This window comes from Panthera onca, chromosome C1, assembly GCF_046562875.1.
Source record: "Panthera onca isolate mPanOnc1 chromosome C1, mPanOnc1 haplotype 2, whole genome shotgun sequence".
Lineage (NCBI taxonomy): Eukaryota > Metazoa > Chordata > Mammalia > Carnivora > Felidae > Panthera > Panthera onca.
The window spans coordinates 103,832,480-103,844,553 of NC_138346.1; the positions used below are offsets into that span (position 1 = coordinate 103,832,480).

General features: G+C 53.5%; 2 long non-coding RNA genes across 3 annotated transcripts; one reads left to right on the plus strand and one right to left on the minus strand.

The window, feature by feature from the left end:
- Positions 1 to 4,239: 4,239 nt before the first annotated feature.
- LOC132673029 (uncharacterized) lies at positions 4,240 to 9,669 on the minus strand. 2 transcript variants are annotated; one of them, XR_009607840.1, is made up of 5 exons: positions 9,437 to 9,669; positions 8,089 to 8,283; positions 7,741 to 7,941; positions 6,827 to 6,990; positions 4,240 to 4,503 (listed from the first exon to the last, which is right to left on the minus strand). It is a non-coding gene; the product is annotated as an uncharacterized LOC132673029 (long non-coding RNA). The 2 variants fall into 2 exon arrangements; XR_009607841.2 differs by lacking the exon at positions 9,437 to 9,669 and adding an exon at positions 8,611 to 8,948.
- Positions 9,670 to 9,776: 107 nt separating this feature from the next.
- LOC132673031 (uncharacterized) lies at positions 9,777 to 11,947 on the plus strand. The gene is made up of 2 exons (XR_009607842.3): positions 9,777 to 9,892; positions 11,005 to 11,947. It is a non-coding gene; the product is annotated as an uncharacterized LOC132673031 (long non-coding RNA).
- The last annotated feature ends 127 nt before the right edge of the window (positions 11,948 to 12,074 follow it).

Consider the following 12,074-nt stretch of genomic DNA (forward strand, 5'->3'; position numbering starts at 1 on the left):
TGCGCCTGGGGTCCTCACCCCTCACTGTAACATGGGACGACGGTAATCCCTCCCGCCTCTTGGTCTCCTTTAAGGATAGAATGAGCTTGCTTTGCATGTCAAGCTCAGCCCAGGGCAGGCCACGGGTGTGCTCTGAAACCCCCACGTGTAGGGCTGCATCAGCCAGCAGGCTTTGGCAATGTCACACCGAGATGCTTCTGAAAAGCTGGTAAAGAGCTGTGCCCAGACTTCTCAACAGCCCTCTTCTCTCCTAGCCATGTTGGTCCTTCCCTGGGACACATCCCCAACCTTGCCAGGATCCAGCACTGAAAGCACCCAACAGGGGGCGCCAGACCTGATCCAGCCCTATGGGGATGCCCTTTTTGATTGGTTGATGCCCATGCTGTACTGGTGTTAAATATTTTGAATATTACCCGTGATTATATATGGAACCGAAGATTTCGCTGTTGATAAAGATATATATAAATAATGTTGGGACTCGGACTCTAGGCAGTGTCCTATTCAACCAACCAATTATTCATTCATGACCTAAGTAACTCAATCGGAGAGCTATTTATTATCGATTCATTGAAGCATTGACTTCTGTGCAAATTCCCTCATAAGCTCAGTTGTTAATTATGCTATGATCATTCCACCCGCATATATGAATTCCCTTTCATGGGTCTGAGCACACCGAGCAGGTGTGTGGTCGGCTGTGGGGGCTCAAGCTTGTGCATCTTCTCTAAATCAAGTGAAAACAGGTAATTGCCAGGAGAGGAGTTCCAGGTGTTCAAGGAGAGGGGTCAGGTGGTCTCAGGAGGAGGGGACCTCCGAGCTGAACTTTGAAGGATGGACAGGACCATGACACTGGGGTCAGGATCTCTTGGCAGCCTTTGAGCAAGAGAAACAGAGACGGTTAGTTGTGCATTTTAGACAGTTATTTGTCAGTGATGTGAAAGATAAATCCAAGAAGTCGGGAGCTGGCTGCAGGGACTACCGCTAGAATTCTGGGTCTTGGACAGAGGACAAACCTGCATTCTAACTTGACTCCCTACTTTGCCAGCTGGGGGGGACTCAGACAAGTCACTGAGTTTCTCAGTCTGTTGGGCCCCTCAGCTGTAAAATGGGGACAGCAAACCTATTTCATCCAGTTGCTGTGACAATTCCATGAATACTTGAACTCTGCACTTTGCCATAAAGTACGTGCTCAGTGAGGGGCAGTTAACGCTGCTACACTGTGGAAATAGGGACCAGAAAACAGAAGATGGAAGCAAGAGACACTTGGGGGTTGAATCAGCAGATCAGAGGCAGCAAGGACAAAGGCAGACTCTGTGGTGACCAAGAGCTCAGGATGGGGAGGCGGGGAGTGGTATTCTCTGAAACAAGGACACTCGAGGACAGACAGGTGTGCACAGTATGTTAGCTTGTTGTGACAAACATCATGGCATAAAGCAACAATCAATATTTAATATTGCTCACAGTTTCTGTGGGTTGGAGATTTGGGAGTATCTTAGTTTGAGGTCTCTCAGGAGGCTATATCAAGATGGCGGCTGGGGTTATGGTCACCCGAAAGCTGGAGAGGCTGGAAGGTTGGCTCCAAGGCGGCTCATTCACACAGCTGACGGGGCATTGCTGGCTATTGGCAAGAGGCCTACGTTCCTCCCACGTGGACCTCTCCACTCACGCTGCTTGAGAGTCCCCACAATGTGGAGGCCGGTTTCCCTCAGAAGCAGATCTAGGAGTCCTCCCCCATTCTCTGTTGGTGTTGTAGGCCAACTTGGCTGCAACGTGAGAGGAGACCGCACAGAGCAGGAATCCAGGAGGCTAGCGCCTTGGAGGCCATCTTGGAGGCTGCCCACCACAGACGGTGATTTAACGGGGTCGGTTTTTGACACAGCCTTTGAGGTACTGGTGGGGGACCCAGCCAGGGAAGATCAGTGGGCCATTAGCAATGCCTGAAAACGATAATATCATTATGCCTGTTGCTGCTGTTTCAGGACTTCCTCTAAAACCACCTCTCCTTTTTAGCCCCCGTGACGTGCCGGGGGTCACGGTGAGCACTTGGCACGCACCTTCTCATTTCATCCTCAGAGCACCTCATGAGGCGACGTTAGTGTCCCGTTTGCTAAATGAGGAAACTGAGGCTCAGCTCTGCCCTTCTGGCTCAGGCTCGCACAGTGAGAAGGGCAGAGCTGTGAGCAGGACATGCGGCTCCCTTCTTTCTTTGCCACCTTCGAGTCTCTTCGGTCCAGGCCGGACAAAGCGTCCGACAGAGGGCAGCCCTCTGGCTTGCCCAGCCTCTTCCGCAGCTTGGACGCAGCCTCTGGGGGTCGGGGGCGCCCCCGTCGGCATTCCCTTCTCAGAGGCAGGTACGCCGAGAGAGGTTAGAGCCGCTGGGCCCGAGCTCCCCGACGAGGGCTCCGAGTGGGGCCTACAGACCTCAAAAGCTGGCCTGTTAATTCTGCTTCGGGACCATTCCCAGGGGTCTTGGGATGGTGCCAGGCCTCCTAGAGGGTCCTGAGAGCTTTATCCAAAGCTGAAGAATTGGGGAGGGGGCGGGGTTGTCTCTCTGCACACCCCCGCGGGGTCCTCTGCTCCCCAATCTGCTGCCGGAAGTGTCCATTCCCACCCGGCCAACCGGCCTCCACCTCTGTCTCCCCCAAGCAGTCAGTCAGCCGACGGGGGGTGGCGGGGGGAACCTAGGTGCAGCCGGGAGGAACCTATGCAGTTCGTATCTCAGTCTGGCCGTGAGCTCATTTAAACACATCCGGGCTGGGGCACCTGGGTGGCTCAGTCACTTAAGTGTCCCATATGGTATCACAGCACGCGAGTTCGAGCCCCAAGTCGGGTTCTGTGCTAACAGCTCGGAGCCCGGAGCCTGCTTCGGATTCTGCGTCTTCCTCTCTTTTTGTCCCCCCCCCCCCAAAATAAACAAATGTTTAAAAAAAAAATCTAAACAAATAATAAAGTCATCAAGGCTGATACCAGCCTCCCAGGATCTTGAGAAGTCAGTGCCAGGAAGACCCCGGCCAGCTTTAGTAGGAAAGTGCAGGGCTGGGCAGTGTCAGGAAAGGCTCGGAATCAGGGCTGCTGGGGAGACCCCGGCGGGAGGAGTCCTCCTCTTCTGGCAAGGCCATAAATGCACCTGACGCTCGCTTTCAAATTCCTATGAGAAAGAATTTGACGGGTCCGGCGTGGGTCAGGTGCGTTCTCTGAGACCGATCAGCTACGGCTGGAAGAACACTTCGTGCAGCTCTGGGTTGCAGGTGTGTGTGTTTGTGTGCACGTGTGCACGCGGGTGTGAATGTGTGTCCTGGGATGTGTGACTTCCCAAAGAAGTCACCACGAGCTAGGCTTCCATTCCCCCAAAGTGTCACCTAGAGCGGGGGTAGCACCCTGTGTCCGCAGAGGGGCGGCTTGTGAATATCTTAGTCTTTGTGGTCCGTGCATCTCTGTTGTGACGGCCCAGCTCTGCTGTTGTAATCCCAGAGCAGCCATAGGCAGCAGACGGAGACTGAAAAGAGTGAGGGAGACTATGTCCCAGTAAAACTTCATTTCCAACATAGGCAGAGGGCCAGATTTGGCCTGTGGGCCCTAGTTTAGCAATCCCTGAATTGTCCCATGTTTGTTTTTAAATTTTCATTTCCTGTTTGTCGTGGTGGTGAAGCTAACATCTCTGCCCCCCGCCCCCACTCCCACCCGGCTCCCTGCTCCCCTATAAAGAAGGACTTGCTGTCCAGATGCAGGGAGCCTGGCCAGCAGACGGCTCCAGTGTTGGCTTCCTCGGGGGCAGCCTCAGCTGCACAGAGCCACCTCGTCTGAGGTCAGGGAGGGGCCGAGCAATAGGGCGCTTGCTTGGGGACAGAGGCTTGGTCGTTGTGGCCCAGAGCCCCCCACTTCCTGGCCCAAGGCTGTGAGGGACCCGCATCACAGTTCAAAGTCCACTTCTGTCCAGTCCTATTGTTCGAATCATACAGGCATTCCTCGGAGAAAAGATTTGTTAAAGACACCCCAAACTTGTCATGTCATACGAGAGTGGCACAAGGAATAGGTGCTCGGAGGGCCTGGAGGAGGAAGACGTCTCTGCAGGCTGAAGCAGTCAAGTCTGGCTTCCCCGAAGAAGAGAAAACGGGACTGCCTTTAAAGGATCCCTTCATGAGAAACCTGCTGAATGCTGCAGGGTGTAGGTGCAGAGCCAGGGGCTGCAGGGGGAGGGGGGCGGTAGCTTGCAGTGGGGAGGGAGGGTGGCGAGGTCAGCAGGGTGACCACACGGGCAGAGACTGTTATGGGGAAGTGTTCACCTGAAGGAAGGGGCTGTTCCGAGAGGGACACAGGTCCAGTGCTCAGGGGGCAGGGAGGGCTGGGCCCAAGCAGGGCGCTGCAGGCGTAATGCCGGGCAGGGCCTGGTGATGGCTTTGCCCACTCGGGGAGCTCCGCCATGCTTCATGCCCAGGAGCCCTCTGTCCTTGAGTCTCCAGTTCTGAGCGTATCTCTGTGCTTCCAGTTTTGTGTCCCTGTGATGGTCTGGGGAAAGAACACAGGAAAACCAGCGTCTACACCCATCCCCTTCCATCGTTCCTGTCATTCAGTCAGAGTCTTCCTCCGAGCGCTGTGCTGGGCCGGCCTGGGGTCGAGGCCGTGGCCATGCTCCCAAAGAAGTCACAGGCCAGTGAGGGACACCCCTGCATACTTCCCAGGGGTGCCGTCATGGGAGCCGTGGCCGGCTCCTGGGAGGGAGGACCTTCAGGAAGTCTCCAGGCTGCAGGGAATGATGTGCAAGCATGGGTGGGATTCCAACGGGTAGACTGGGAAAGACCTGCTAGGCCCAGACAAGGAAGGGAGAGCATTTTTGGGCGGGAGCCTGGATGTGGGCTCTTGGGGGGGCGGGGCACAGGGCTGACCGCCTTGTGAAGGTGCCCCAGTTACTGGAGAGCTCTAAGTGTCACAGGAACAGGTGGGGTCATACCCAGGGTCAATAAGGAGCCACAATGGAGGTGTCAAATATTTTGTCACACCCATTTTATAAGTGAGGGAAGTGAAGTCCAGAGGGAAGCTTCAGTTAGCAGCCAAGCCAGTTTTGCCTTGAGGTGTGGAGGCTCCACTCCCTAGCCTCTGAGCCCCATAGCCTGGGGCTCTCTGAGGATTGCCCTCCAGTCACAGGGACAGGGACATTCTGCCCTTTCCCCAAACCTTCTGGGCTCAGACCCACCTGAGGGCCCAAGATGTCTGCTTCCAAGATGGTCCTACGTGTCGTGTATCCATTTAATCACATACCAGCTCCAACAGTACAGCTTATGAGGGGGGTGAGGGGGTTGGGGGCATTTGGCAATCATCAGTCATTCACCAGAGAGCTAAGTGCAGGTGTGTGACAGGTCATGGATTCTATGGTGGGCGAGGACAGACACATGGACCGAAAAGCCTCACATACGGAGAAATCTTAACCCTGATATTTCTCTCCCTAAAAATTACTGTAAGGTAAGAGTCGTAAGTGCCGTCGGGAACCCCCAATCTGTGCTGGGGGGTGCCAGCAAAGCAGGTGTATCCCCTTCCAAATGAGCAAAAAATAAATTTAAAAATGAATTCAACACTTCAAACGAGGCATAATGCATCAGGGCAACACCAGAACTTTGCCAGATGTCCTCATCCTTATTTTATTGCTTGTATTTAATATTGCATCTTGTGGGGTGGGGGGAGGGGCGGGCGGAGTGCACCAAATGTTGCCAGGGCTCCGGGGCCTCTAAAGTCTTAATCTGCTCTGAGGAAGGTCATGAAAATATGGCCACAAGGGTCGTCGTGGAGGATTGGGTAAAATAAGGAAAAATTAGAAACAACCCCCGTGCCCAACAATAGGGGTTCCCTAAATCAGGGGATGTGGCATGGCTGTGCCCGGGGTGTTGTTAGCAAACGTGAGGAGTTTTAATGGTTTGGAGACATAATAGCCTGTAAAGCCATGCCAACTCAGCAGGTATGAAACAGGGCTCAACAGAATCCACTTTTTTTTTTTTTTTTTTTGTAAGCATAAAGGCATAGAAAAGCCTGGAAGGAAGTATTCCGGAATGGAAGAAATGTACATCCGTAGCTGGTGGAATTGGGATTACAGGTGACGTTTATTTTAAATTATTTTATTTTTTGCTGTTATGTGTTTCCCAATGTTCCCATAATGGATACAAATCACTCTGGTCATCAGCTAAAAACTTTCGTGGTTCGTGGAAAGCATTGGCCCAGCCTTTGCCGAGCTCTCCAGGGCTACGCTGGGAGCAGGTGCAGTGGCCCAGGTGGGGCGCTGATGTCTAGGAACTCCCAGCTGGATGCTGGGGGCGGGGGGCGGGGTGGAGTGGCTCCTGGCCTGGAAACAGAACCACCCAGAACTCTGCCTTTGAGCCATCGACAGGCTGGAATCCCAAGCTGCGAAGTGCCCCGCACAGAAACTCCCCAGGGTTGGTCGTGAAGACCCAGCTGGCAGGTTTCAACTCCTGCTTCCTGCCTGTGTACGCACCCAGGGCAGGTGCTCTGGGCGCCGTGCTGGGCCCTCCCACAGCCCGGGTCCACCCACGTGCGACCCTGATGAGCACAGCCCCGTGCCCAGGCTGAGGTCCGGAGGACACGGAGTCCCTCGTGAGCAAGCGGCCTGCCCAGGGCCTCAAGGCAGGGTGAGGATTGCTGAGAGCACTGGCCGCCCATCCTCCACTGGCCCCCAACCGCATCTTCCCTGAAGCCTCCGAGTGTCCTGGAGTGGTGATGTTGATGCCACAATATTTAGTGTTTACTGAGGCCCAGATGCCATCCTGAGGGCCCCGAGTGGGGAGTGAGACACATCGCAGACCAGTATGTGAAAGAAGGCACTTACAGGAGGCTGTGGGGGAGGGGGAGGCCAGCGCCTTGGGAATTAGGGTCTGCTTCCCGGAAGAGGTGACATTCAGAGCTTGCCGGACTCTTGAGACTGTCAAAGCTGCCAGGATCAATAAATTCTTATTCGCCTCGGTAACAACAGTGGAATTGTAGGTACTCTGTCTAAAGGATAAAGGTAAGGTTTGGGAGGTAGTGGGACCAGCTAGGGTAGACTTTCCAGAACACTACCTGTGGATGGGACTTCCTGCCCTGCTCCTTGGATGTGACGCCCCTCCCCTGGCCTCAGCCTCCCTGGGTCCCATCCCTAGCTCCCTGGGCCTCCTGGAGAAGACGGCCCTGGCTGCCTGCTCATGTGTGTCTACCAGGGAAGGGACAGCAGCCCCAAACTGACTCCTTGTCCCCACATCTGCCCTGGCTTCAGTCTGAAGTCCCTGGTGCAGGAAGATAGCAGAAGAAAGGGGCTACATTTAATTCAAGTTAAAAGAATATTCGTCGAACATCTGCTATATGCCCATTGTTGGTGCAGGCAGTAAGTAGAGTTCAGGGGAATACTTCAATCAGAGGAACCCTTGGCAGATAGTGTAAGACTGTGTGTGCTCTAGGGATGGATTATGTGTGTGTGGGGGGTCAGTATCTGATATGTGTTATGCATGGCAGGGAGAGCTTCCTGGAGGAGGTGGCCTTGAAAGCTGGGATGACTGGGAAACGCAGGGGGAGGCTTGGCAAGGCAGGCAGGGTGGTGGACGCTGTATGTGAGCCCAGGAGCCTGATGGCGGCAGGCGAGAGCAGGCCCCACCAAGGCCACGGGTGCTCTGGGAAGGGCGAGGGCTTTGGGGTCGGGCAGCTCTGCCCATTAACAGCTCTGTGGCCCTGGGCAAGTTTCCCAGCATCTCTGAGCTACAGTTCACTCACCTGCCAAATGCGTCTGGCAACCGGGACAGGCGTGGCTCCTAGCAGAGCCCTCCCCCATGGGAACGTTGGGTTGAAGGGTCTGGAACTGGACTCTGAGATCCGTAAGTGGTGCCCTGAAATCAGCTCGCAGGGTGATGAATGAGTGTTGCCGTGTGAGTCGGTGCGACCTGAGATCAGTGTTTCACCTCCCAGGTGTGGGTTCTGGGAGGGAGACAGCAGGGCTTCCTCACACCCCTGATGCCCTCATTCAGACACATCCATGCACACTGGCCATGCCCCCCCCTCCGTCCTCACCCCTCCAGGTTAAGAGGGAACAAGTGTGGAGCCCCCAGTCCCTCTGCCACTCACTGTCCTGTCAGGACGCCGCTCTCAGTCTGAAGAGACCCCCGAGGTGCCGAGGGGGTTCCTAGCACAGGTCACTCCATTCAGCCCACCAAATGGGCCAGGATGATCTCTTCTCTCACGGTTCCCCTTGCGTGAGTATATTCCAGCTGGTATCTTGGTTTTTTAATTTCCAGCCTATAAAGTACTGAGTTTCCTCCTCTGTAAAATAAGGATAGTAATGCTTATTTCGGTTCTAGGGGTCTGAACATGGGTTTGCAGCAGTTTTCTGTCCCGTGGGTGCTCTGGGGATACTTTGTGCCTGTGTGGATGTGGGGCGGACGCTGATTAGAGGCTGGAAGGGGAGCCCAGTATCTGGCATCCAAGGAAAGGTGCAGAAGACGTGAGCCCAACAGACGGTCCAGGGGCTGGATTTGGGGCCAGGTGAAGAGAGAGACAGAGCCAGAGGTTGGGGGTTCTTGGGGAAGATGCTGGGCTGCCTGGGGAGCACAAGGGACATATCTAAACCCAGCATAGATCCTGGCAAACCCGCAGAGATGGGACAAGGAACTTCGATGAGGGTCCAAGCGGAGGAACTGAGGGGGCATGCTCTGAGCAAGCGAGGTGGTGGGAGGCAGGCGGAGGCCCTGCAGGCATGTAGAGGGTGCTCGGACCCACCCCACCTTTGCCATTCCTGCCAACATGGTGTCACCAAGGAGACTGGATGGGAAGCTATGAGATGATGCACCGGCAAACAATAGCTCCTATTTCTTAGAATCTTCCTTGTTCTGGAATGTGTGACGTCTCTGGGGCCAGCAGGGAAATGACTCCAGGCTTCACCAGAGGGTCTTGGGACTGTGCTGGGCCCAACCTGCGGCCATCAGGGGAGTGGCCCACCCGACTGCATTGGCAGCAGGGATCTGAATGGCATGTTCCTGGCCTCTGGGGGATAAGGAGGTGAAGAATGAGATGTGGGGAGACTTGGTGTTTCAGGGGAAAACGGGGCTGCTCGGCAGAGCTCAGATGGGCCTGGCCCTGGCTGGCTGAAGGGTAAGGAAGGAAAGGTCCCCTTCTACAGTTACATTTTAGAACCAATGGAAAAGTTTGGATCATTGGTCCAACCCTTCCAGGAATCCACAGAGGGCAGGGGACTGGCTTAAGGCCACAGGGGAAGATAGGGAGAATGGGGTCTAGGGTATGGTGGCTGGAATTGGGCTGGAAATGATCCTCTGTGCCCTGGTGGCTTCCTAATTGTGGCACTAAAAGGCTGTGGAGATGTCTGTGTGGTCAAAGGTGAGACTCTGGGTGGAGAGCAGCCTGGAAGCACCCCCCCCACCACCAAGAAGTGGGGGAGCCCCCTTCCCCTGACTCTTACTTCCCAAGTAGCTTCTAGGTCCTCCCCAAAACAGAGGATGTCGTCAGGGTGCTGAATCCAGCCTGTCGCTGGGAAGCCAGCCCCCCGGGACCTGTGCCCAGGGCTAAGCCGCCACCGTCTCCTTCCCTGCCTTCCCTGTGAGGGAGCCATATTGGATGTGGAACCTCCAGTCCCACTCACACCCTCAGCTGACTGCAGTCCTGCTGACATCTGGACTGGAGCTAATGAAAGGACCTGAGCCAGAGCAGCCTAGCCTAGCCACTCCTGAATTCCTGTCCCTCAGAAACCATGTGAGGTCATAAATGTTTATTGTTGTTTTAGCTACCAAGTTTGGTGGGAATTTGTTATGCAATAACAGAGACAATGTTAGAAGAGCACAATGGCTGAGGGAGGGGGTGTGGTCCAGGTGAGGTGGAGACGAGGCAGGCCTTGGTCAGGCAGGTCCTTGTGGGCCAGGTGAGGAGAATGAGCTCAAAACTAAAGCCCTGGGGAGCTCTGAGTGGGGGGGGGGGCATTGTCAAGCAGAGGTGGGGCACAGTGCAGCTTCACAAAGGGCACTCTGGGATGTGTGGGATGAACTGGGATCTGGATAAGTACAAGGAGGCAGGCAGAGACAGCAATTAAGAAGATCCAGGTGGGAGACCTACAGGCCTGATCCAGGGGCAAGGGTACGTGCAGGTAGAGAAAAGAGGAGCCAAGAGAAATCGAGGGGGTAAAGGAAGGTGACAGGGCTTGGTGATTTGGACTTGGGGAGTAAAGAGGAAGAGGGGGTCAGTGCTGATGCCTCTACTCCTGCTTGGGGCAGCAGACTAACCAGGGGACACCACTGAGCAAGCCTGGGAGCCAAGAAGTGAGGCAGATCTCTGGGGATGACAACAAGTTCAGGAGTCTGAAGGAGGACCATTGAGGGCCATCCAGGGGTCAGGTGGTGCGCAGGTCTGGAGCTGAGGAGTGAGGACAGAGCCGGCGTATGGCCTTGAGGTGTTGAGCATCAAAGTTGCCCCAGAACAGGCACAGACCAGAGAAGGAAGGGTGGCTGAAGGGCTGGGTCCTGATGGGCCTGGGGAAAGCCTGAGCACTGGAGGCCTCATGGAATAAGGGGAGGGGTCTCCAGTGAGTAGAGGTGGGAGTGCCATGTTGGAGGCCACTGAAGGGGCAAGTAAATGAAGATTACGAAGTGTCTAACAGGACTAGAAACCAGAGGGTCACAGGGGGCCTTGGCCAGAGGGGCACAGGGGGCCTTGGCCAGAGCCATTTTGGTGGATTGGGTGTGGGAATAGGAAGAAACCAAGCCAAGTGGTTTGAGAAGCGAGTGAAAGGTGAGGAAGTGGATAGCTGGGGTGTAGCTACTCTGTCATGAAGGGAGGAGAGAGACAGGGCAGGAAGTTTCCATTCTCATCACATGGGCCTCTCATAGGGCTGCTTGAGTGACCTTACAACACGGTGGCTGGCTTTCCCCAGAGGGAGCAATCTTGTCTCCAGGCATTTGCACATGCTGTTCCCTTTCTCTGGAGTGAACTTTTTGTGCTCTCCCAACATTATCCAGCTAACTCCTGTTCATCCTTCAGGTCTCTGTTGACATGACACCTCCTTAGGGAAGCTCCCATAACTGCCTCTATGGACCCCATCTCTTCAGAGCAACCATGAAAAATGCTATACAAAAAGATATACTCAAAATCACTACAGATAAGTCAAATGGAATTTTAAAAATGTTCAAGTAACCCACAGGAAGGAAGGAAGGAAAAAGATAACAGAAAAAAAAAAAAACAACAGCAACAGAGTACAAACAGAAAACAAAAAACAAAATGGCAGACTTATACTCTAAGTATCAACAACTACATTAAACATAAAAGATCTAAATACACCAATTAACTGACAGAGATGGGCAGAGTTGACAGTAAAACAGAACCCGACTATGAGTTGTCTGTAAGAAATCCCCTCTGAATATAGTGATATAGGTAAGTTGAAAATAAAAGGATGAATCATGAAATCATTAATCAAAGGAAAATGGAAGTGGCTATATTAATATCAAAGTAGACTTCAGAGCAAAGAAAGTGATTGGAGACAAGAAGGGACAACTATGTAATGATAAAAAGGTCAATCCATTAAGAAGACCTAGCAAACCCAAATGTGGATGCAGCAAACAACAGCACTGCAAAATATGTGAAGTGAAAAATGGCAGGGCTGACAGGGGAAGTAGATAAATCTACAAATGTAGCTGAAGAGTTCAACACACTTCTCAGTTGACCACGAGACAGCAAATCAGCAAGGATACAGAGTAACTCAACACCAGGATCAGAATAACATCAGACACCAGGATCCAATTGACCAAACACTCCACCCAGCGACAACAGAATAACACTCCAGTGCCCACAGAACATATATCAATATAGATCATATCGTGGACCATAAAAAAAAACCCTCAACAAATGTAAAAGAATTCAAATCCTACAGAGTGTTTTCTCTGACCCCAGTGGAATCAAACTAGAAATTAAAAAAAGTAATCTATGAGCCAAAGGGGGAAGTGTTTAAAAAAAAATCTTGAAAAGTGTTGGCGGTGGGGGAGGGGGCTGCTTGGCTGGCTCAGTGGATAGAACATTAACTGTTGATCTCCAGGTTGTGAGTTTGAGTCCCATGT